Consider the following 23348-nt stretch of genomic DNA (forward strand, 5'->3'; position numbering starts at 1 on the left):
CTGATTAATTTCATACGATTACTCTTAATTTTTTCAGAACGTGGTGGTGAATACGTGTTGGAGTAGAATCCCCTGGGATTTCGATAGTATCCCAAAATCAATATGCAGACGTATAACGCTCCATCATAGGTCTTTTAGGCAGTCGAATCGTAACATTGAATTAATTTAGGTAAACAGTTTGTTTACAAACTTAAAGAAAATTTTTAATAGCGTAATTGCAAAACGTGTCTTAAAATTAAGAATAATCAGAACTGTTAATACTTCGGTTGAGAACCTCTGGAATCGTTTCCGACTTACATACTACATAAAAAGAGGTGAATAGTTGTAGCTGTAAATGGCGTGTGGTCAGCTTTTCTGTATAAGACAGAACAATTATGTACTAGTTTAATTTTAGATGATAAAGCGTGAGTAATAATGAATTATGGACATGGAATTAATTACATATACAGCGATTTTCAAATAGGCATATTTGTAAAAAAAATAGGTGAAAAAGTTATTACTTAAGTCAGAGGTTCCAAAAAAGTTTTTTCATATCAATGTGGTAAATCAGTAGTTGTTTAAAAACTGACTGTATAAAATAATAATATAAAATCGTTGAGGTTTTGTTTCACAGTGGCATTTACTTTAATGTCAGTAGTGAAATTTTAGTCCATTAGCATGGATTTGATAAGTGGATCAACAACTTCTAACTTAATAACATTCACACAGTTTGTAGTCGAATTAATTGATAAACAATTGCAAACAGACTTTTCGAAAGCATTCGATAGACTAACCTTAAAATATTACTGTCAAAGCTTAATTTTGATCTCTCGAATTATGTGTTAAAATTATTTGGACCATATTAATGTGTCCAATAGATTTCATTTCAGAATGTGTGTACTACGTAAAGGATGTAAGTTTATGTATTACTTAGGTATATCTGGAACCCACAAGGATCTGCGCTCAGGCCCCTACTGTTCAACATTTTTATCAATGATGTAACTAATTGTTTAGATATTATATATAGATCCTCGGCATGTTTGTTAGTAGATTCGTGAGCTAATTTAATTACAATAAAACGACCTGGTGGAGGATTCCGTTACAATTAAAAATAAAATTGCTGGGAGAATTCTTCCCAGTACCAATACCTCTTCTGATGCTGCAATTGCTTTAGAGAACCCTTCCACCTTGACATCAGCGCCATCAGGTGATGTCAATGATAGTTAAACTGAATACATCCGCAATTACTTCTCAGGGAATTGACATAAGTAACTTTATATACAAGGCGTAACAGATGTCCAAAAATGATGTCCTTTTCGTTTTGATAAGTTGAATCACTTTCTATGCACCTTTGTTCCAGTATTTATGTTACGCCCTGTGCGGATCATAATTTGTCACCAGCTGTTTATATTCACAATTCATTACTTCTTTCGGTTCATTAGTTTGATATGTAGCATGTGCTAAGTGGATTCTTCACAATCGTGTAATAGCATACTCCGCCAAAATACCTTTTTTTTTGTCGAATATCCCCGCATAAAAGCATCCCACTCTTTCCAATACATCCAGTAAGACGCAAGACCAGACTCCATTTGCCAGTCTCTCATAAATTGCATTTTACAAAAGTTCTCCGCTTTTATTATACGGAGGCTATACATGCTCGGCATTCAGGCGGAATCGATATTTGCAATATGGTACTCTCCTACTATAAAAGTATGATGTATGCACCGCCGCGCGCAGTGGCGTACGCATCGGAGGTGAAAGGGTTTTAGGAGATGAGTTTTTTGGAATTTGTTGAATTTTGTCTTGGATTTATAACTTCGCAGTACGAATAAAGTCGATTTTACACAAGCTAAAATCTATATAAAATGTTAAGAGAAGGATAGAAGAAAAATTTGCAAATTATCTAACTTGTTCTGTTAAGCTATGATACAAAAAAAAAATAATAAATAAAGAACAAAAAACGTTAACGGAAACTGCTGCGCAAGGATGGCAATTAAGAAACAACTAATTTTTACACAATCAGCAGATGTAGGTACTGTTGAAACAAAAAACAACACATTTTTAGTTTACAAAACAGAACATTGACAATTGTTAGGTTATGTCAAATTCAAACTCATACTTAAGGAGGTATATTGGGGTCCCTGGGAAGTGAGGAGCGCAGGGGGGGTCCTATGCTTTTCTTATGGGACTAAAGCCCGCTGCCAATTTGAAAAAATTAAATTCTATTGAAATTATTTGCGATAAACATTATCTATATAGCAAAGAAATCTACTCATATGCACACAGCATACATATTGACTAATTAGCTACATAAAAATATCATATTTAAGTAGTTTTAAATTATATTTAATGAACGCATAAACACTATGTAGATGTGACAACGGCGCTAATAATAATTGACTAGCAGTTGTACACACTGCGAACCTACAGACCACGGACATCGGAGATATTGCGCGTCAAATTCGGGTAAAGATGCGTACGCGTCAAAAATGTATTGTGTGTAAACTATGTACAATATAATTATTATATATAGCAAATATATCGTTGTATCCTCGCGAAGACTTGTATCCTTTATTTAAAATAAATCATCAGTAAATCATGTGAACTGGTAAAACAACGAGAATTATATTAATTTAGTTCTAAAGAAATGAAATGACACTCGCGCCCATCTCTCGTCCAAGTCAAAGAAAATGTTGGATGCAATTTTGAAGATTCTGTGATAGAAATTACATTATTACTCACTGTTCGAGTTTTTAATCTCTATTTTAGTAATGTTACAAAAGTTTTGCAACTATAACTAATTTTTTAGATATAAAGTTTGCTGAGAAATATTTATGTTCCTTTGTTATTCCGTACAAATGCTTTTATCTTAAGTGTTTCTAATTATATTAATCAAGTAAAGAAAACTTTATGTAACCCTAATATTGCTGGGTAATGATTACGATGTTTTTATAAACCATTAAATATATTAAAAGGATTTATCAACTGTATTTTTTATTCCATGTTATAAATATATAACAAGCTTCCTAGGCTTTTTTAATTAATCTAGTTTTTTAAAAACATTACAAAAAATCATTTGTTGTGGATAATTTATTGTTGATAACAATGTACATGGGATTTAGAAAAAATGTATATATTTGAAATCAATTTCATTTTTATCAAGTCTTTCAAAGGTATTCCCTCCTTGCTGTCAGCTGATTGCGACGTTGCCACATTAATCCTCAAGTCAGACAGAAATGCAATTATTGGTTTTGTTTCTAATTAATACAGCTGTACTATGTTTAAAACTTACATTAGTTTTACATAAAAAATAAGATAATACTGTGTACTATCTATGGGAAAGTTTTGTTTCACAATTTCAACATTTTTTTCTCAGTTATGGGCAAAAAAGAGCCGCACCGTCCATATTCGCCAAATAAACCTATGTTAAAATGAACAACTTTCAACAACAATATCTCAAAATCTAGATTAAAAAAAATTTCAGAAAAATATGACGCAAAGAGTAGAACTTGCTAATACGCTATATAAATTTCAAGTACATCTGTGCATTTGAGTAAACCCGATGTACCTCATTAAGCGAAACAAATGATAAAAGTTTTGGCAAACGTTTACTAGATTTTGCGATATACAGGATGTACTAGTATTCTACGTATATGCTACCACAGTCAATTATGAGAAGATTAGTTCAAGTTCAAATTAGTTTCAATTCAGATTCAGTTCAGTTCAATTCAATTCAAATTCAGATTCAGTTCAATTCAGTTCTAATTCAGATTCAGTTCAGTTCAATTCAGTTTCAATTCAAATTAGTTCAAGTTCAACTAATCAAATTTTTTTTTAAATAATCCGACGATTCATATAAAACAATTTCGCTTAAAATTCGACTACGACACACATATGTTCTCTGTAATCTCCAGCACACCTGCATCCTCCTGAGCTAATTTCGGTTGGCACTTTATCTCGAGACAGACCCAAAAGGGCTGTTTGCGCCTCTCTTAGCAGCATATGCACTCAAAAGGTTTGCGGCGCTCTGGAAACCGCCACCATGTGGGAGTCTATTCGCTGCATTTATTCACGAGAATATCTTTCCGTTAGGCGGTTCATTATCCGCCACAATGAGCCTCAATGGGCGTCGCGGCGCTATGGGTGCGCGTTACTCCGTTAGAGGCGTCTACTAGGGCTGATAGATGCAGGACCGTTTCGAAATAGATTGTCGCTGAGGAACGAGTTCTTGTGTAAGTTATAGCGATGGAAAATCTAGGTGGAAACGGGGAAAACTACTATCGTACATGATATTAACAGCGCTATATTTGACCCTTATTTCCTTGAATCAGTGTTAACTATAATTGGTTTGCAACACTCGTCAGTAAAAGTGATGGAAAATTATATTTGAGGATACAGTACAGTCATTCAAGCTTTTCACCTCCGAATTCTTTGAAACTGAACCGATCGACTTGAAATTTGGCAAATAATTAGAGAAAAGGTCAATTAACATTAGTGACATAGCGCCGATTGACGCTTCCACCCTGTTGAGGGTTGACACCTCTTCTCGAGGGTTGAATTTTTCAAAAATAACGCTGGAAATCGATAGAGAATCAAATGTTGAGCAAAAAATATTCGAAGAATTTTTTTGAGAAATCAATAGTTTTTTAGTTACCTATTCACGATTGAAAACTTGAATTTGATTGAATTTTGAGTGAAAAAAAAACACTTTCAAAGTATTTTTCGCGAATAACTCAAAAACTACGCATTTTATTAAAAAAAGTGTAATGAACAAAAATGTAGCTGATAAATAAACAAAGAAAATTATAAAGTGTTGTACGTCCTATACAAAGCGAAATATCGTTAGTGGAAGGGGATTTGTTTTGGAGGGGAATACTCGAATCGATGTATTCAACGTTAAATAACGGAAAAGGATTAATTTTACGTGTATAACATTCCAGGAGTTTTCTGTAGTACTCAAAAAGACCTTCAAAATGACTTATAAAAGTTAATTGGAGCAAAATTGAAGGAGTTATCGTCAAAAACACATGGTTTTGTTTTAGTGTTTTTCATACGATCCTGAAGTTAGACCGATTTAGAATGAGTATTTTTTGCATAATGTACGGTAAAAGTTGAAAACGTATTTTTCATTATTCAAAAAAAATTGCCTTATTTATATAATAACTCTGAACCTATGAAAGATACGTAAAAAATGATAGACAACAAAAATGTAGCTATTTTCAACAAATATTTTGCTTGTTTTATTCCTATAGCATAAAAAGTAAATGAGATATCGCCGCTTGAAGTATTCATTTTAGTGACAAAACGACCTGTCTCGAGCCCGTCCAACCTTTCCCTTTAAAAAACCAAGGACTTAAAAGATTTTATATGCAAACGATCTTACAGCTCTTGAAATTATCTTTAAAATGCTTTTTTGTAGGATACTATAGCTTCAAAATTAACCGAGTTATGGTAAAAAAAAAAACAATGACATTTTGTGTGATTATTTATATGCAGCATAGCAATTTTTTTATGATATGATATTTAAAAATTGATTATAATAAAAATATGTATTTTACATTAATATTGGTAAAAGAGTAGTTTATAAGAGATGAAAATGGCAAAAGTAAAATATTCTTTCATAAACAATATAAAGGAATTTTTATTTTAAATTATTGCACAATTATAGCATTCCAAGATTTAAAACGTAATTTTGTATCATTTTTTTAGCACAGGGGTGATTTATAAGGGTTGAAAAGTGTTATGAGATACAAATTCTTTCATAAGCAATGAGGGAATTTTTATTTTAAATAATTGCACCGTTAAAGCATTCCCAGCTTTTTAAAAATAATTTTTTATCATTTTTGTCAACAGAAGGGTGGTTTTTAGGGGTTGAAAGGGAAAAATTATTTTATTAGCTATAAGGTAACTTTTATTTTAAATAATTGCACGATTTAATCATACCAATTCTTTAAAAAGTAATTTTTTATCATTATTTTTTGCATAGGGGTAGTTTTTAAGGGTTAAATAAAGAGTCGAAAAGATCAAATATATCATAAAACATGTTCAATAACATGAAACATTATTTAATCTTTGTGCTTGAACAAGATTTTTATCAATAAAGTGCTTAAAACTTAATTTTTTAAATTTTTTTCACTTAGGGGTATTTTTTGCCCCTAAAAAACAAAAAGCGTGAATTGGGCTTATGTCACATTTAAACTTGAGCCTAAGATGAGCTTTATTCTAAATTTTCATGCAAATCCATGCAGTTTCAAAGATTTCGGAGGTTACAGCTGATTTCCAGCTTCAATGGCTGTACTAATATGTTTGGAGACCGAGACGAAGTCACATCACAGGAATTTTCTAACCTCAAAAAACAGGACAAATATAGCAAAAATTCATGAAAACGTGCTAGGAAAAACACAAAAAAAAATTATATTCAAATCTTCATTTATATGGTTAAGATCCCACCGAACGTGAATTCGCGGTCAGAATTGATGGTTCTTTTTTAACCTCAAAAAAAAACGGTTCAATTAAGGTTAGAAATCAAGAATTTAAAAAAAATAACAGATTCGCGTCAAATTTGGGATACAGGGGTTTTCGGGGTCGCTGATCACCGATCCGAGGTCAATTTTCAAGATGGCGGATTCAGGATGGCCGAGCAAATTTTCAAAAAGTAACACATTCGCGCCAAATTTGGTATAAGGGGGTTTTCGAGATCGCTGATCACGGATCCGAGGTCAATTTTGCAAAATTCAAGAAGAGAAGTACAGACAACTTTTTTTTGTGTGGCTGTGTTATCTCTACAAATGGGTACCTAACTTTTTAATAAACAATTTGACGAAAAAAATATATCCTTTATAAAAAGTTCTGCTTTTGAAAAAAAATGGTATTAAACTTCTTGAACTTGAGATAGCATATACAGGGTGGCCAAAAATAAAAAAATAATAAACTTGATAAGGGAGATGTACAATTAATTTTTATTTTAGAGAATAAGTAATGCAAAATGTTACTTGGAATTAAAAATAAAGTCTAAGTTTAGATTCATAACGACCTTCTATTTTTTTTGTCTATTTAGGTTCTCTATAAATAAGTAACTTTTTAATTATCAATTTGACAAAAAAAAAAGATATTCTTTATAAAAAGTTTTTTTTTTAAAAGAATTGCATTAAAATTTTTACATTTGAGATAGCATATACAGGGTGTATTTTAATACACTTTCCTGAACAAGTAAAAAAGTCTTATTACGGCCTTGACAAGCGCTTCTCCATCCAAGGACACCGAAAAAGGCTGAATGAGATCAAAGTGCCGTCAACGGAGTGAAACATCTGGTTTACATATGTCGTGTCGAAAACTTTAGTCTGTTCTCTAGAAAAATTTTATTGCGATAAAATATACGTAACGATTCATATCAACATGAATAGTATAAGGATTGTATTCATTTTCCTTATTTCTAAATTTAAATGACAAATAAACTACAAGTTTACGTTGAAATTCCACAAAACCATCATCTTCAATCATCATTTTAAATATCAAACTGTCACCTTCTGAAAATATAAAAAATACAAACAGTACCCAAGTTGAGCATTCTAATTTGCAATAATGCATCATTGTTATTTATAACATCGGCGGTATTTAAAATTTCTAGCTTTGAAAATACATGGATTTTCAGCTAACTACCATTGATTATGTCCAATTTAATAATAGATGTGGTTTTCAATCATTCAAATTTGCCCCTTTCCATTCTGCTTCTTGTAGAAGTTCGACTAACGTCTGTAATAGTTTCCCTCAAACAACGCCCCATCGAGAGACAATTGCATGAATTTAGCAGTTCATTCTGGCCAGTCGATATCGGGTGCTAAAATATCTGACGAGGTACTTATCGGTTACCCTCTCCGCACCCCGTCCCCAACACGCCGGAATCTCGCGGAGTTAGGTGTCTATGTTCTGCCAGGAGCAGTGCAAAGGTCAATCGTCTTTTAATATCGGCGTCGTTCGCTCCCTCCGCGTGCCTTTCATATAGTCGTGACAATCCACAGTACGCGCGCAACGTGGTGCCACCGAGAAACATATTGATCTAGGGGGGCAGGGCCGGATTCCCCCAAATTAAAATTTGTCATCCTCGAACTGCAACTGCTTTATTTGTGGACGTTCTGGTAAATAAACACACAGCTATGAAGACAATAAATAAAATTTAAATAAGTTGGTTTGTGTTTATGAGATTTTTATTAAAGTAGTTCAATCCGAAAAAATATTTGCAAAAAAGATCTTATGTACCTAATAGTCAAATAGTCTTCGATATCAGAAATCGAGGTATGCAAAGAATATCTAACCCCACAGACAATATATGGTAATAAGCAATTATTGCACTTCGTGCGGTTATAGAAAAAAAAACTACAAAAAGGAAATTGTCGGATATCCTGCTCCCGTTAGGTCGTCAATTTGAATTGTTTCATTTACATTATAGTTTTGGGTATTGCACAGACTCGTGCATTAGTGAAAGAAATAACATTTTGAAAGCTTTGACATCCAAATACCCCAAAAGCACCGCCTAGCTGGGTGTCTTGGCCGATGGAGTTCGATCTGCTGAGGTAAGCATCACGGACGTAGGCTGGAACTTGGATGGGTGACCTAAGGCAGGCTCGGGGACGTGGTTGTGGCAGCCTACCAGAGACCTGGGTCGCTCCATACCTTCCGCCTGCGTGTGGTCCCCGATAAAATGGTAATGAGACTAGAGCAATAAATCTCTGTAACTCAAGACCATGCTATCATACATTAAAAATTGTACGAGACTTTGCCACCAAACCACCCGTGCAGTAATAGGATGGTTTGAAGAAAAGTACTCGAGTAATGTAGGTGGGTGTAATAAGGCCTAAGTGCTGCTGTGGAAAAGCAATTTTCCATCACCCCCCCGACCTACATACATACCCCAAAAACACATATAAAACAGCAACATCAATTCAAAGGTGTCAATCGTATTTACTTCACAGATACTGCTGAATCAATTGTTAGCAATTGTTTAGAAAGAGGGAGCATTGTATCCAAGAATAATTTTGAGGTTATATGGATAGCTAGTACGGTCCTGCCCCCAGCTTTCAAGGCTTATATTTCTAGCGTGCTATCCAGAAATCTAGGTTGCTATACTAATTTGTCTGTTCGTCACGTGACCTATGCAATTTTTGTCCCAGAAGGTGCTAAAGAATATATTATTACCCTCTAATATTATTATTGCTCTACGGATGGTATTTAACTCGTTGCAAAAGAATTGTTTGGCGTATATTGATTTTTACGAGGTTAAAAAAAACGAAGTTGTTGACGATCATTATGTTTTATATCTGAAATATGACTTTAAAAAATGCACAATATTTTCCATGCGAAATAATAAAACTTGTTATTTTTATTTACAATTTGAGAAAGTGCTGGTTCTATACAAGGTGATTCACAAACATTGAACAAAAATGAAACTTCATATTCTTTGGTGAATTTTAAGGGTCTTCCGTATAAAGACGCTTCGTTAAAAAGATACAGGGTGTTGAACTTAAAAAAATATTTTTAATCTTTTTAAATAATTTAAAATCTAGTAAGTCAAATAATTTGAAATAGGGCACATGTATTTATGTAAACATTGTCCAAAATCTGAGGCCTGTTTCTAAAGTTTGATTTTGGAGTCACTAGATTATTTAATCGAATAAAGAAATTAATAACATTAGTCATCATTTTAATGATTTTATTTGAGTAAAAACTCAAAAATACTTCCATTCCTACGAACATAGGTCCGACATCTTTTTAGTAACGAATCTGATGAAAAGCATTATTTATTCTTTCTTCCAACTGCTCAGGTGTATTAATTTGTTCACAGTATACCAGCCGTTTAACAGCACCCCATAAAAAGAAATCCAGTGGGTTGAGGTCCGGTATTTTCATTTCGTTTTTTAAGTTTTACTCGAAAATCAGGCTTTTTTCGAAAAACATAAACATGCCACCGATCTCACCCTGTATCTCCGCCACTGGAGCATCTAAATTTTAGAAAAAAGCCTCAGGTTTTAGACAATGTTTGCATAAATACATGTGAACAATTTCAAATTTTTTGAACTACGATTATCGAGCAATCAAAAGAAATATATCCAGAAAAAAAAATCCATTTTATTTTTTGTTTTAGGACTGTCCATGAAAAAATTTTTGAAACTCAATGAATAAAGGAGTCAGTTAGCTTACTTATTCAGATTCAATTTTTGAAAGGTCTTGGTGTGACTATTGGTTGCTGAGACATCGATGGTTGTATGAAAAAATAACAATTTTATCTTCAATCATCGATTTCTCTGCAAGAAATTATTGCACAGTAAATCCAATGGGCAGTCTTGGAAACATGAATAAATTCTCTACAAGGACTGTCATGGTTTCCGAAGAAAAAACTTTTTTTACCATCTTTGAAAAGGTGCAAAAATGACTAGACAATTTTTGAAAAAATCTACCGCTAATTTACAAATATTGATGGAAGGACTAATGTTGAGAGAAATTTTTATAGCTCAATATATCCATAATAGTCCTGTAAATTGACAAGTTGATGCATCAAACCGTTTTTCTATAACAAATGATCAAAGTTTTGGAAAGAATTGAATGAACATGTTTATTGTTCCTAAACATTACATAATCATCACCAAAATGAAAAAGAAATATTTTTTCGACATTCCCCGCAATTTTACACTAGATATTGTTTAAATTTAAGAAATAAAAGAATTAGGAACATTTTCAAACAAAATTTTTGAAATTTGAAAATCCTCAAAAAAAATTATGACTAGTTTGGATACCTAAGAGACGAGATATTAATAAAATAATTTTTCACGATTTAATACAGTCTTATGCAGATTTCCTTGGTCTTTCCACATAGAATGCGCAACAATTGACGAACAGTTTCCACAGCAACTTGTATAAATAGGAAACCGATATCTAAGGAACCATATGACAGCTTCTACAAATCGATTAGGTACTTGTAAGATATATAATTTATAATAATTCTCCTTCAAACTGCTGTCGTTGACTAACTTATCCTCCATATGCGTGATAGCGGCAACGCCGCGGTCTCGCCTTAGCGTATTATTTGAAATTCGCAGGTATCCAAACAAACAGAACGATCGAACGGAAGCGAGTGAACGCCGAGCCGAGCGCACCAGCCAAGTGCAACGTTGCCAAATCTAAAGGCTTACTACTTTAGTCACTAGCGAATCTACAGAAACTTTCGTTAGACTTTAGGCGTATAGGTGTTTCAATATCTCATGAGCCGCGAAATGCGCGAAAGGCGTGGCGTATCCGCATAATTCTTCTAATAAGCACGTTGTGAAAACATTGACTCAGAACTAGACCATGTGCATCATTACAAGTAGAAATGAACTAAGGCGCTCGGGCATCAATAAAGTTAACTGGCGAACGTTCGTTATATATATTTTTATTGTTTAAATTAAAATAATAAAGAATAGGGCATTTTATTATGATATTTGTAATCGGATCAAAGGCTTGTTTACGCTACGAGAGCTCGAGAGAGACTGTGAATAATATGTGTAGTGTTTTTACGACGTAGAATAATTTAGGCGACGGTCGGAATTATGTTTCTGCGCATATGAAGGTCAAAGCTCATAAGATTTTGAAACACCTCTACCTCCGTACCCGATAAACCCCCTTAAGTGCAAAGTTGATACCCCAGATTAATTTTATTTATGTTTAAAAAAACATGAACAGTCCTTAAAAAACGTAGCTGAAGAACATTTTTTGTCTAAAGATCTTAAACTAGAGACGGTTTTTTATCTGGACACGACCATTTTTCACTGACAATGAGATACGTCTTTCGAAAGTCACTAAAAAAACATGAAAATTTTTTGTTGCTTTAATTTTTTCCAGTAGTGTATTTTACACTGAATCTATTTCAAAGCACCCCGTATTCGTGTTTAGATTGAAACGCATTTAATTTCGACGATTTACTAATTATTTAACTTAATTTAATATCCTTCCCCACGAAAGCGAGAGGTTCAAACAGCCCTATTGAAAAACGAAGTGATCAAAATACGGTTTACGAACTTCCTCACAACTTCACGAATTTAATTCCCCGTCAACACCGGGGGGGATAAAGCCAACAGCCCCGTCCGACTGCATCGACTTCGGCTCATTTGTCGCTTCCCCAGGGGGGCAGGGGCAGACGGGCGGCGGTGGATCCGGCAAAGTTGCGGGGCAACCGGAAGATTGCCCGTGTCACCGCAGCTTCGCCGAAGGGATTAAGCAGCGGCCTATCCCCCTTCCCTCGACCCTATAAATATTCATAGGGGGTTGTTTGTTTATGGAAATCAACCGTCGGAGTTTAGAGCGATGGGGCTGTACGTTGAACGCGGATTACGCAGTCAAAGTCTTTTGAAGTGCCCTGTACGGGGTGTCCTCGTTCCAGCACATATTAAGGAGGTTCAATACCGAAAAAAAAATGGTAAGAATGTTTTCAAAATCATTGAAATCTGTTAATAAATATGCCAACTGCCTCGTGTAAAAATATCAGATCGATTGCCAATGTCGTTTTTTAAAAAAATGATATTAAAAATTATGCTCTTATACACAGGCTCTTATGGGAGTTGGGGCAAAAACTTTAATCAAACGTGAATATTGCTCTTAAAAATGGTTAGGATCGGGAAAATAAAATTGTAATTAAAGAATTAAATATTACTAAACATTTTAAAACAATAAAAATATGCACTTACAATGTAATTATTGAGATAATGGAATGAATATATAACGTTTTGACAAATTTGAACAAACATCTGATCCAATGAAAGGAAATATGGCAACACTGTACGCTGTATTTAACGCTTCGACTGACGCGCTATATTTGAATAGCTCGATTATAGACTATAAAATTATTCCAGTCGAAAACATATGTAGTAATAATTAATATTAAATAAATTTTTCGTGATCTAATGCAATATAATAGCAATTTGAAACAAAAATTGAAAGGATCTCTTTGCAAAACGAACAGTATAGATGTTCTGTCATAATCTTCAATTTGACAAGGCGACGTCTCACTATCATACACTGAACTTCTTGATAGTTATCATATGGATTCTCGGTTTGCACATTTTACTTTTTTCTCATCAATCCACATTCTGTTTCATACGCATTTTATATTACTTTTCAGTCATTACTTTTCCTTTGTACCTTGGATGTTCATTCATGTTTACGGAATACGCGCAAAGTTGACAGTAATGACAGTTGACCCAACTTTTACCACCACGCCATGGCAATGTTGCCAGATTTCATCCATAATTTTACAAGCTCTTAATGAATAAATAGACACTTTTATTCAAATAAAAAGTTAATTGCCGTGCATTAAACACGAAAAATATATGCAAGCTAATATGTGTTGTATAAATTTCATTCGTATATATTATATTTAGTTCGCTCAAATTAGTTTATGTAAGGTTGGTACTACAACGAAACTACCGTGTATAAGCATAGGCTTCCCTCCCGCACCGCCTGCCCCGTAAGAGATGTATCAAACGTCCTTAATATGATTTTGCGTATCAACAACTGAATTCACACAGAAGTTTAACAATGAAGACACACAAACACAATGTACGTACCGTCACTAAACGCTGAAATAAATTATTTTATTTTATAAGATAATAACATACATCAGTAGGGAGCTAGCCGTAAGCACTCTAGATACATAAACACAGTATTCAAATTAAAAAAAAAAGCAACTGAAAATTAATACTTTAAGATGTATTTGTACCGTCAAAAAGCTAATCTACTAGAGGGAATGAAATATGAAGTTAGACTTCCTCTAATTTTGAAAAATAGAATCGGATTCAGCGCATCAAAATATGTACAGTGTGACCCATTTGTTTTTACCCACCCTGTAAAATCTTTATTTATTGTACGATTTTAACCGGATTTTCTTTAAGATGTAGAGTGTAGGGCTTGATGAAATGTGCTTTATGAAGGAAAATGAGCGCGATCCCACAAAATTCAAGGCGTACTACGTCAATTTTCATAAGTAAAATCCTAATAAACTAATGCAAAAAATTAAAGGGTCAAAAAAGTTTCCGAAATTTTTCCGTGATTTTTGACGAACTGGATTTAGGCGAAAAGTGATCGTATCGGGAAAAAAGCATTTTGAAGCTCTAGGATTCTAGTTTTTAGATCTTTCGGTCGAAATTTTTTAGGAGCTACGGTTATCATGCAATTCTAAGAAATAGCGTGACAAAAAAATTTTGCAAATGTTTTACGTTTTTTTCCGAGTCCACGAACTTGAAAACACTTTTTTCAGTTATGCCATTGCATAGAAAAGATAGGTTGTTTATTCAGCTTCAATTTCCTTTTTTTTTTAAATTTCGATGACCATTTTTTATCGAAATTTCGGAGTTTTAATGGAAACGAATCCTTTTGTCTTCAATCATCGATATCTCGGTGACAAATGGTCGTACAGAGAATTGAAGGGCACTTTCGAAAACTGGAATAAATTTCCTATAACATGCAGCCGTAACTTTTGGGGAAAAAAATTTTTTTCATCTTTTACACGAATTTAAAAAACAGAAAAAAAAGGGTAATTTTTTTAGAAAATTGACGGCTAAATTAGAAATATTCACGAAATGACTAATGTTAAGCATGATTTTTACAGTTCGATATACCCAGAAGAACCCTGTGAAATTTCATCTCGATCTAGCGAACCGTTTCTTTGTTTCAAACAGTCAACTTTTGAAAAAAATGAAAGGATCACGTTTTTAACGGATTAAAATGGAAAAAAAAATTTTTTGAGGTTTTCCCGCGTTTTTACCGTAAATACCGTTTAAATTGATAAAAAAAAAATTTCAGATAAGAAAAATAGTAGTTGTGAAAAACACTGTTTTTAAGTGATTACAGACTGCACAAAAATTAATTAGAAAGCCTCAAAAAACGATATGAATCGGGGTCGAAATCTGATTTGGGTCATCAACTAATTTTAATTTAATTAAAAGTTGCATAGGACGGAAAAGCTGAATCATGCTGGAAATAATTGGTTATTGTTTTAATCAATGCCCGGAAGGTTTCCAAAAAAAAAAAACAAAAAAATAACGAAAATTTTTCGAATTTTTTTTTTCGTCAATTTAAACGTTATTGGCGGTAAAAATGTGAGAAAACCTCACCTTTTTCCATTTTAATCATGATTATGAAGTGTTTAAGCTCAAAAAACGTGACCCTTTAATTTTTTTCAAAAATTTGAAACAAAGAAACGATTCGCTACATCGAAATGAAACTTCACAGGGTTTTTCTGGTTATATCGAACTGTAAAGTCATGCTTAACATTAGTCATTTCCTGAATATTTCTAATTTAGCCGTCAATTTTCAAATTACCATTTCTTACTGTTTTTTTAAATTCGTGTAAAAGATGAAACAAAATTTATTCTGAAAAGTTGCCGCGTCATGTTATAGGAAATTCTCTGTACATTAAAACTCCGATATTTCGATGAAAAATGGTCGTATCAAAATTTAAAAAATGGGAAATGAAGCTGAATAAACAAGCTATCTGGTCCATGCAATGGCTTAGCTGAAAATTTTTTTTCCAAGTCCGTGGATTCAGGAAAAAAATAAAAATTTGCAAAAATTTTTTATCGCGCTATTTCTTAGAATTGCATGATAACCGTAGCTCCTAAAAAATTTCGACCGAAAGATCTAAAAACTAGAATCTTAGAACTTCAAAATGCTTTTTTTAATTCCCCATACGACCATTTTTCGGTCTGTCAAAAATCACGAAAAAATTTCGGAAATTTTTTAATTTCATATTTCATACTCTTGAGAAAAAATATATTTACGCCACTGGATTCACGACCCCTCAAAACGGACCAATATCAAATTTTATCAAACAAATTTAAATAATAAATTCACTTTTTTTCATTAGTTTATTATTGATATTAAGTTACCCATGAAACAAAACAAAAAATGAAATAGTTAGCTAATTGTCAAAAGTGCCAAATTAGTTTGTAGTAAAATTTATCTCGTGTTAATAACCATGGAAAATATACCATTAAAAGACAAAAACTCGGCTTGGCGATAATGTGCGTTCGGTAAGAAATGATGCAATAGAATTTAATTCTAGTCAGACGAGTAAGTTGGAGTAGTGTACATTATATTAATAAAGTTTTCAATGAATAGCAAAAAATGTGTAGCAAAAAATTTACTTAAAACTAGACATAATGGAATGGATGTCGTAGAAATTTGAGAAATAGTAAGCAACATTTTGAGAATTGTTGGATAGGACGAAATAGTCCTTTAATTGAATGGCCGCTGAGATCCCCGGACTTGACGCCATTAGATTTTTTCTATGGGGTTTATTGAAACAAAAAGTTTACAAGTCAAGGCCACAAACTGTACACGAACTACATGCTAGGATAATGGAAGCTTGTGCAGAAATTACCCCAAACCAAATGCAAAAAGTAATTACCAACGTACGTAAAAAAATTTAGAAGTGCATAGAAGTAAATGGTGGGTTGATAGAAGTGACAAGAATATAATTATTTAACCTTTGTTGGTGTTAGTGTCATTATTTTATTTTTAAATTTGTCAAAACTAAGATTGTTGATAATTATTATAATACCACATTACTAGAGTTTAATTTATTTCATTTTTTTGATTTTGTTTTGCTTCATGGACAACTTGATGTCAACAATAAATTAATGAAAAAAAATTAAAGACTTGCGAATTTTTTATTTGGGTACAAAATCGTTATTATCTAAATTTTTTGATAAAATTTGGTATTGGCTCGTTTTTTGGGGGCGCGAATCCAGTGGCGTAAATATATATTTTCTCAAAATAACCCCAAATCTGAAATATTAGAATTTTACTCCTAAAAACGGACGTAGTACGCCTTGGATTTTGTGGGATCATTCATTTTCCTTCACAAAGCACACTTCAACAAGTTTATACATCTTAAAACATCCAGTTAAAATTACACAATAAAGATTTTACAGGGTCACAAACAACAGACAAATGGGTCGCACTGTTTATAAATATAGTACTGCAGTCATTTTCAGTAGATGTCTATAATTATACCTACTGGTGATTTCTCCCAAATCGAGATTTTCCCTATTTTCTGTATTTAAGGACGTTTTTTCACGATTTAAAAAAAAATGGAGGATGATGGAGCTATTCTGACCCCGGTTTCGGATTCAGTGCATCAAAATACATAAAGATACATAGGTCTAGTGTTGGAACAAATCACTCTTCTTTTTTTTTGTGTACCTGTGTATCAATATATAAAAAACTAGACGTGGCAGGTTATTAGACTAACAAATATCCATCAATGGTATACAGCAAATACACGAAAATAAACAAATTAAAGCAAAATCGAGCATTCCCGGTGCAAACGTATCGGAACACCTTACGAAGGCAGCGAATAACTGACCTTGAACCCCTCCCACCCCCGCGTTTTGACTAATATGTGGCTATAAACAGTGAATTGGCCGCGGCTCCTTGATCGATATACGCGGGGGCAAGTTTCCTCGCGAATTGCACGAACGGCATCGAACGGCGGCAGGCGCCAATCCCACGGCACACATAGAATACCGCGTGAATACCCGTTCTCCGTTATATAAATAATAAATGGTGGTTAAAATAAAATTTTAATTATTGTATAGGAAACTAGAATCACAAATGAGCAAACTTGTAATATTATCCTATTAAATTCTATAATTCATATCTACTTATGTGTTTGTAGTATTAGTCCAGGCGGCAGAGCATTCGAGGCGTTTGTATTTGAAGTCATCTATTTTATTGTACAGAAAAATCCCAAATATTATGTAGAATATGAATCCGAGTTTGCCTGTTCCAAACAAACATTGCTAACTTCAGGGGAACGACAAACATACAAAAAGGACCCGTTTTTCGACATATTTTCTCTGTAGCATTGAAAGTAAGCCCCAAATAAAAAAGTTAAGCTTAATTTTTTGTTTATGGGACGATTTTGTATAAAGCTACAACAACTGCGACTCAAAAAAGTTGAATTTTGCATTAACAATGGGAGAAAAATTGTAGAAAATCATATGTACAGGCTGGTCCATTTTCGATGGGAATTCAGGGTATTTCAGAAACTACTAAAGATATGATAAATCTAACACGACGTTTTCGAGTTCGATTTTCATGGCAAACTCAACTATCAAATCAGAAATTTTAGTCACGGGGCGTTTCTAGTTATTGTCACGTTTTTTAACATGTCTGTATCTCAGCTGTTAAATAAGTTAGAGTTAAAGTGAAAACTGCTCAAGACTGATTCTTTGGCGTAGAATTGAATGCCGGTATTAGATTTTTGGTAAATTTTAAGATTTCGGAGTTACGACCCAGTAATATTTTTTAAATGGAAATCGTAGCTGACCATGGCCTAAAAAATAGAGATTTTTTCCGCTTTTTAGCAATATATTACATACTATAGTTATTTTTACAAAGAAAATACGGGGTGTTTTTTATATAAATTATATATATTTTTCTTTTTAATATGGCTGGCTATGAAAATACAGATAAAACTATAATTCTTACTTTTACAAAAGTCATATCCGTTGTAAAAATATGACGTTTATTTTAAATGCACAACATCTACTCGAATGATAATATAATACCAACGAAATTTTAGGAGATACCTAGGTGGATAGAAAAACGGACCGATCAGATGGCCAGCTAGGTTACCTGATTTGAGTCCGTTGGACTTTTTCCTTTGCGGTTTTCTAAAAGAAGTATTTAAAATTCCTTTTAATCTTTTAATAACATTTCAAATATACATTTAATGAATGTTACCCGAAGCGTTGCCAGAAAATGCACGAAATGTGTTACAGTTGAGGGACGGCAATTTGGACATTTAGCTATCAGTTTTTATTGGTGTAGGTACTTACTATTGTTTAATTTACGTTTAATATTGTAACTTCAGTTGAAGTGGAATAAAAATGAAATGAATTGAAAACTTTGTCTCTTCTTATCTGTAATATATATTTTTTAAATAAACGTCATATTTTTACAACAGATATGAGTTTTGTAAAAGGAAGAATTGTAGTTTTGTATGTACCTATTTTTATAGTCCGCTACATTAAAATGTAAAAATGGATCGACTTTATATATAAAACACCCCGTATCTCCTGTGTTTGTAAAAATAACTATAGCATGTCATATATTGCTGAAAAGAAAAAGAAATCTCAATTTTTTTTAGATCATGACCAGCTACGATTTCCATTTAAAAAAATATAACTTTGGGTTATAACTCTGGAATCTTAAGGCCTACTAAAAATCTACCAGCATTCAATTCTATGCCTAAGAATTAGTCTTGGGCAGTTTTCACTTTAACTGTACCTTATTTAACAGCCAAGATACAGACATGTTCAAAAGTGTCACAATAACGAGAAACGCCCTGTAACTCAGAAACAAATGAAGATAGCAAATTTCTGATGTGACAGTCGAGTTTGCCATGAAAATCGAGCTCGAGAATGTGGTGTAACATTTATGATGTCTTTAGTTTCTGAAATACCCTGAAATCCCATCGAAAATGGACCAGCCTGTACATTTGGAGCAATTTTAAAATAAGTAAATATTTATAAATATTGATGAAATTTTGTGAACAAAGAGTAAAACATATGTCAATTCTACCTTAAAAATTTTGCAACGATCGATTGCGTGGTTTTCGATTGACAGGATTGTTAATTAAGAAAATTTCAAAAAGTTTATCGCGTACCGAGGGTTTATATTAAGGTTTAGAAAACACAATTTTTCGGAGGTACTTGTTGTGATAATAAACAATGATCAATACTAAAAATATCTATTTTCACACTTTTATAAACATTTACATTTTTTTTACATTATAAACAATTATTTATTGCCCAGGGAATTTTCTATGCAATCGACAAAATCTTGCACACATAAAAACTACGTTGTAACCCCTTGCCTTTTAGACAAATACCAATTTTCCTCTTAATAACAACTTTCTCTTATCATTAATTTAACTGAAAATTTTGTTATACTTCAATGAATTAACAGAGATATCTTTAAAATAAGAAAATAATATATTTTTTAAATTTTATCATTAAAACGTGAATTTCGTGGAATGCATTGATTAACACAAGCTAATAAAACTTGATTACTTTAATATAATTATTATTTTTTAAAAGTAAAAATTCTTTAAACTCAAAATTCGTGCAAAGATTATTTATTTTATTGAATTTTGATGACATATTCGTATTCCTCTCATTTTACTATATCAAATTTAATTTAATAAAAAAAATCGTCTTGATAAGTGCTCCCGTTCCCGAGAAAAGTCATCTTTTATCGTAGTTTTTGTGTGCAAGATTTTGTCGATTGCATAGAAAATTCCATGGGCAATAACCAATTGTTTATAGAGTAAAATGTTGAAAAATTAAAAAAAAATCTAAATGGTTGTAAAAGTGTAAAAATAGATACTTTTATTATTGATCATTGTTTATTATGACAAGTACCTCTAAAAAATTGTATGCCCTTTCTAAACCTTAATTTAAAACCTCGGTACGCAATAAATTTTTTGAAATTTTCTTAATTAACAGTCCTGTCAATCCAAAACCAGGCTATCGATCGTTGCAAAATTTTTAGGGTAGAATTGACATATGTTTTACTATTTGTATACAAAGTTTCATCAACATTTATAAATATTTACTTATTTCAAAAATTGCTCCAAATATACATATGATTTTCTACTATATTTCACCCATTGTTAATGCAAAATTCAACTTTTTTGGTTCGCAGTTGTTGTAGCTTTATAGAAAATCGTTAAATAAACAAAAAATAAAGACTGACTTTTTTATTTAGGGCTTACTTTCAATGTTACAGGGAAAAATATGTCGAAAAACGGGTAATTTTTCGTTCTTTTTGTATGTTTGTTGTTCCGCTGAATTTAGAAATGGTTTTTTAGAATAGGCAAACTCGGACTCTTATTCTAGATAATATTTGGGATTTTTCTGTACAACAAAATAGATGACTTCAAACACAAACGCCAAAGCCTACTTTTACTGATCTATCGCCTGGACTATACATATAGAAAGTAGTGTTGTGAAAATATTTACTAAAACATAAAGCAAAATGCTGTGTGTTTATTTATTTTTCAGAAAATTAAGATAGATCTAATTTTGATGCGAGCGTTGATGCGTTTGTTTGTTATTATTAGATTAATTAGTTTTAATTCTTCCACATCATGTAGCAGACTTAAGTGTTGTGCTAGGTATCCATCATGGCTGTGAATAATTCTTTCGAACTTACAATTAATGAGAACTATCTTAAATTTTACTACAAAATCAAACTTTATAAAACACAATGAGCACAAAGCTGTAATAGACCTGGTAATAGACATGGCGAATTTTATGTTTCATATTTGTTAAACAAAGTTTTCATTGATTTTTATTTTATTCGCCACGGTAGCGCAGTCGGTCGAGAGTGCGGTGGCAAGCATTTCTCGGCCAGGCTTCTTATTCTGGTCCGGGTTCGATCCCCGGTGTCGGCACTGACAATGTCGATGGATAATGGGTGTTTGTCCGCGTTTTTTCAAGTGTAGCCCCCTTCCGCACAGCCTTTGGCTTTGGATTTGGGGGTTGTCTCATTTCTGCGGCGTGTTTTATGTTTTTTATTTAAAACGTAAAATAAAAATAGACTTTATAGAAATATTAAATAGCTTGGCTGTTCATGACGAGAGCATTATTACAACTTACGTAAAAAATCACGGAACGTACAACTATGTTGTTTCACCGGGGTCCTCGGAAAGGATTCGCGCTGTTTGCTCTAGAAATTCCCGAGATAGCTCGGGGCAAACGTTTTACCATTTTTATGAAAGTCAAATATATTAGATTTTACGCTTCCATTGTGTATTCTCCTTTCTCGGTCTGGGTCTTATGCTCCCTCTTTTAGAAACAAATAGTCAGCACATCTAATTTTCCTGCAGATGTTATGGTTTGTTTGCTTGCGGAACGCCGCCGTCTCGCTGATATATAAATCGAGTTAGATTATTACAGAAGACCGCACAGTAAAATGTTTTATATACAGGGTGAGAGGTAGGATAGATTCCGCGAGTGAAATTTTTGTTTAAAATGTTATGTACTAAGTACCAAGAGCCTTCAGAAATGATAACAAGCTACGTAACCATTGAGCATAGACAACCAACATTGCATGGTTGGTACTATCAACTAAAAATCACTAAACCTCAATGGAGTAGCTGAAGGGATTAGATACTAAGGAAAAAATGTGACAATTAGTGTCACATTTTTCTCAAAATTATTTGACCCCTCCGTCACTGGAGGCTCAATATTATCTGACTGATCCATTAAAACAGCATGATGCGACTTACTACTAGAACCTGGAGTTGAAGTGTCATTGTAAAGAATCCTGTTGGCTATTTCATTTTTGTTACTTAAACTGTCAGCAACATAACATTCTGCAATTATTGTGGCTTTTTTCCACCCACCATGTCTCTTGATTGCTAATACATTAACTCCTGTATTAGCCAGTAACGTTGCCGATGTTCTTCGGAATGAATGGCCTGTATATGTTTCAGAATGTTCTAGTTTCAAAAACTGTGCAATCTTATTAGGTGTCATAAAAAGGGTATTCTTGCCGACTGGTTGGTTGTAACATCTACCTGTTTGATAGCGCATAAAAAAGCGTGAAATTTCAGTTTTGATTTCCAATAATCTTGATATATTTCTTGAAAATTTCTAGGTGAGAACAGAATCCAGACGAAAAGTAATTGTAAACGTACGTGACATACCATTTTTAGGATCTGCTTTTGTAACTACAATATTGTCATCGAAATTTGAAATTGACTTTGAATTGTCCAAAGTACAGTTGCGTTAATTTACAAACCATTGGTCTAATAACATTACTTCGTTGCGAAATAAAATAAAAAATTTAAGCTCAAAAAGTAGTAAGCTATATTGCCATATTGGCGAAGAAAAAACTTATTTTATGTTAAATTGTTAATTTCTCGAATAGCTGCTACCTCTAATTCTTCTATGTTCTGCTTTGGTGTTTTAAAAGCTCTATTTTTCAGATATCGAGACAAAAGTAATCTAAAGGAGTTAGATCCAGTGACCTAGCTGACCACTACCCTTGACTAATCAGTCAAATATACTAAAATTCTTCCAACAATTGAACTGTTGCTCTTGCGATTGTCCCATCTTGTTGAGAGTAACCTACTTGCAACTCATGTTCATGTAATTATGCTAAAAATGGATCTAAAATAAAGGTTCGATATTTCAACATTTATAAAGTTAAAGAAAATATAGGCCCTAGTATACGTCTTTTGATATCACTACGCAAAAGCCTTATTTGTAAAAGTATGTATAAGAATTTTCTGCAACCTAGGTTGTATAATTTTGGGTATTTACATA

Source organism: Anoplophora glabripennis, unplaced genomic scaffold (assembly GCF_000390285.2).
Source record: "Anoplophora glabripennis isolate ALB-LARVAE unplaced genomic scaffold, Agla_2.0 scaffold312, whole genome shotgun sequence".
Classification (NCBI taxonomy): domain Eukaryota; kingdom Metazoa; phylum Arthropoda; class Insecta; order Coleoptera; family Cerambycidae; genus Anoplophora; species Anoplophora glabripennis.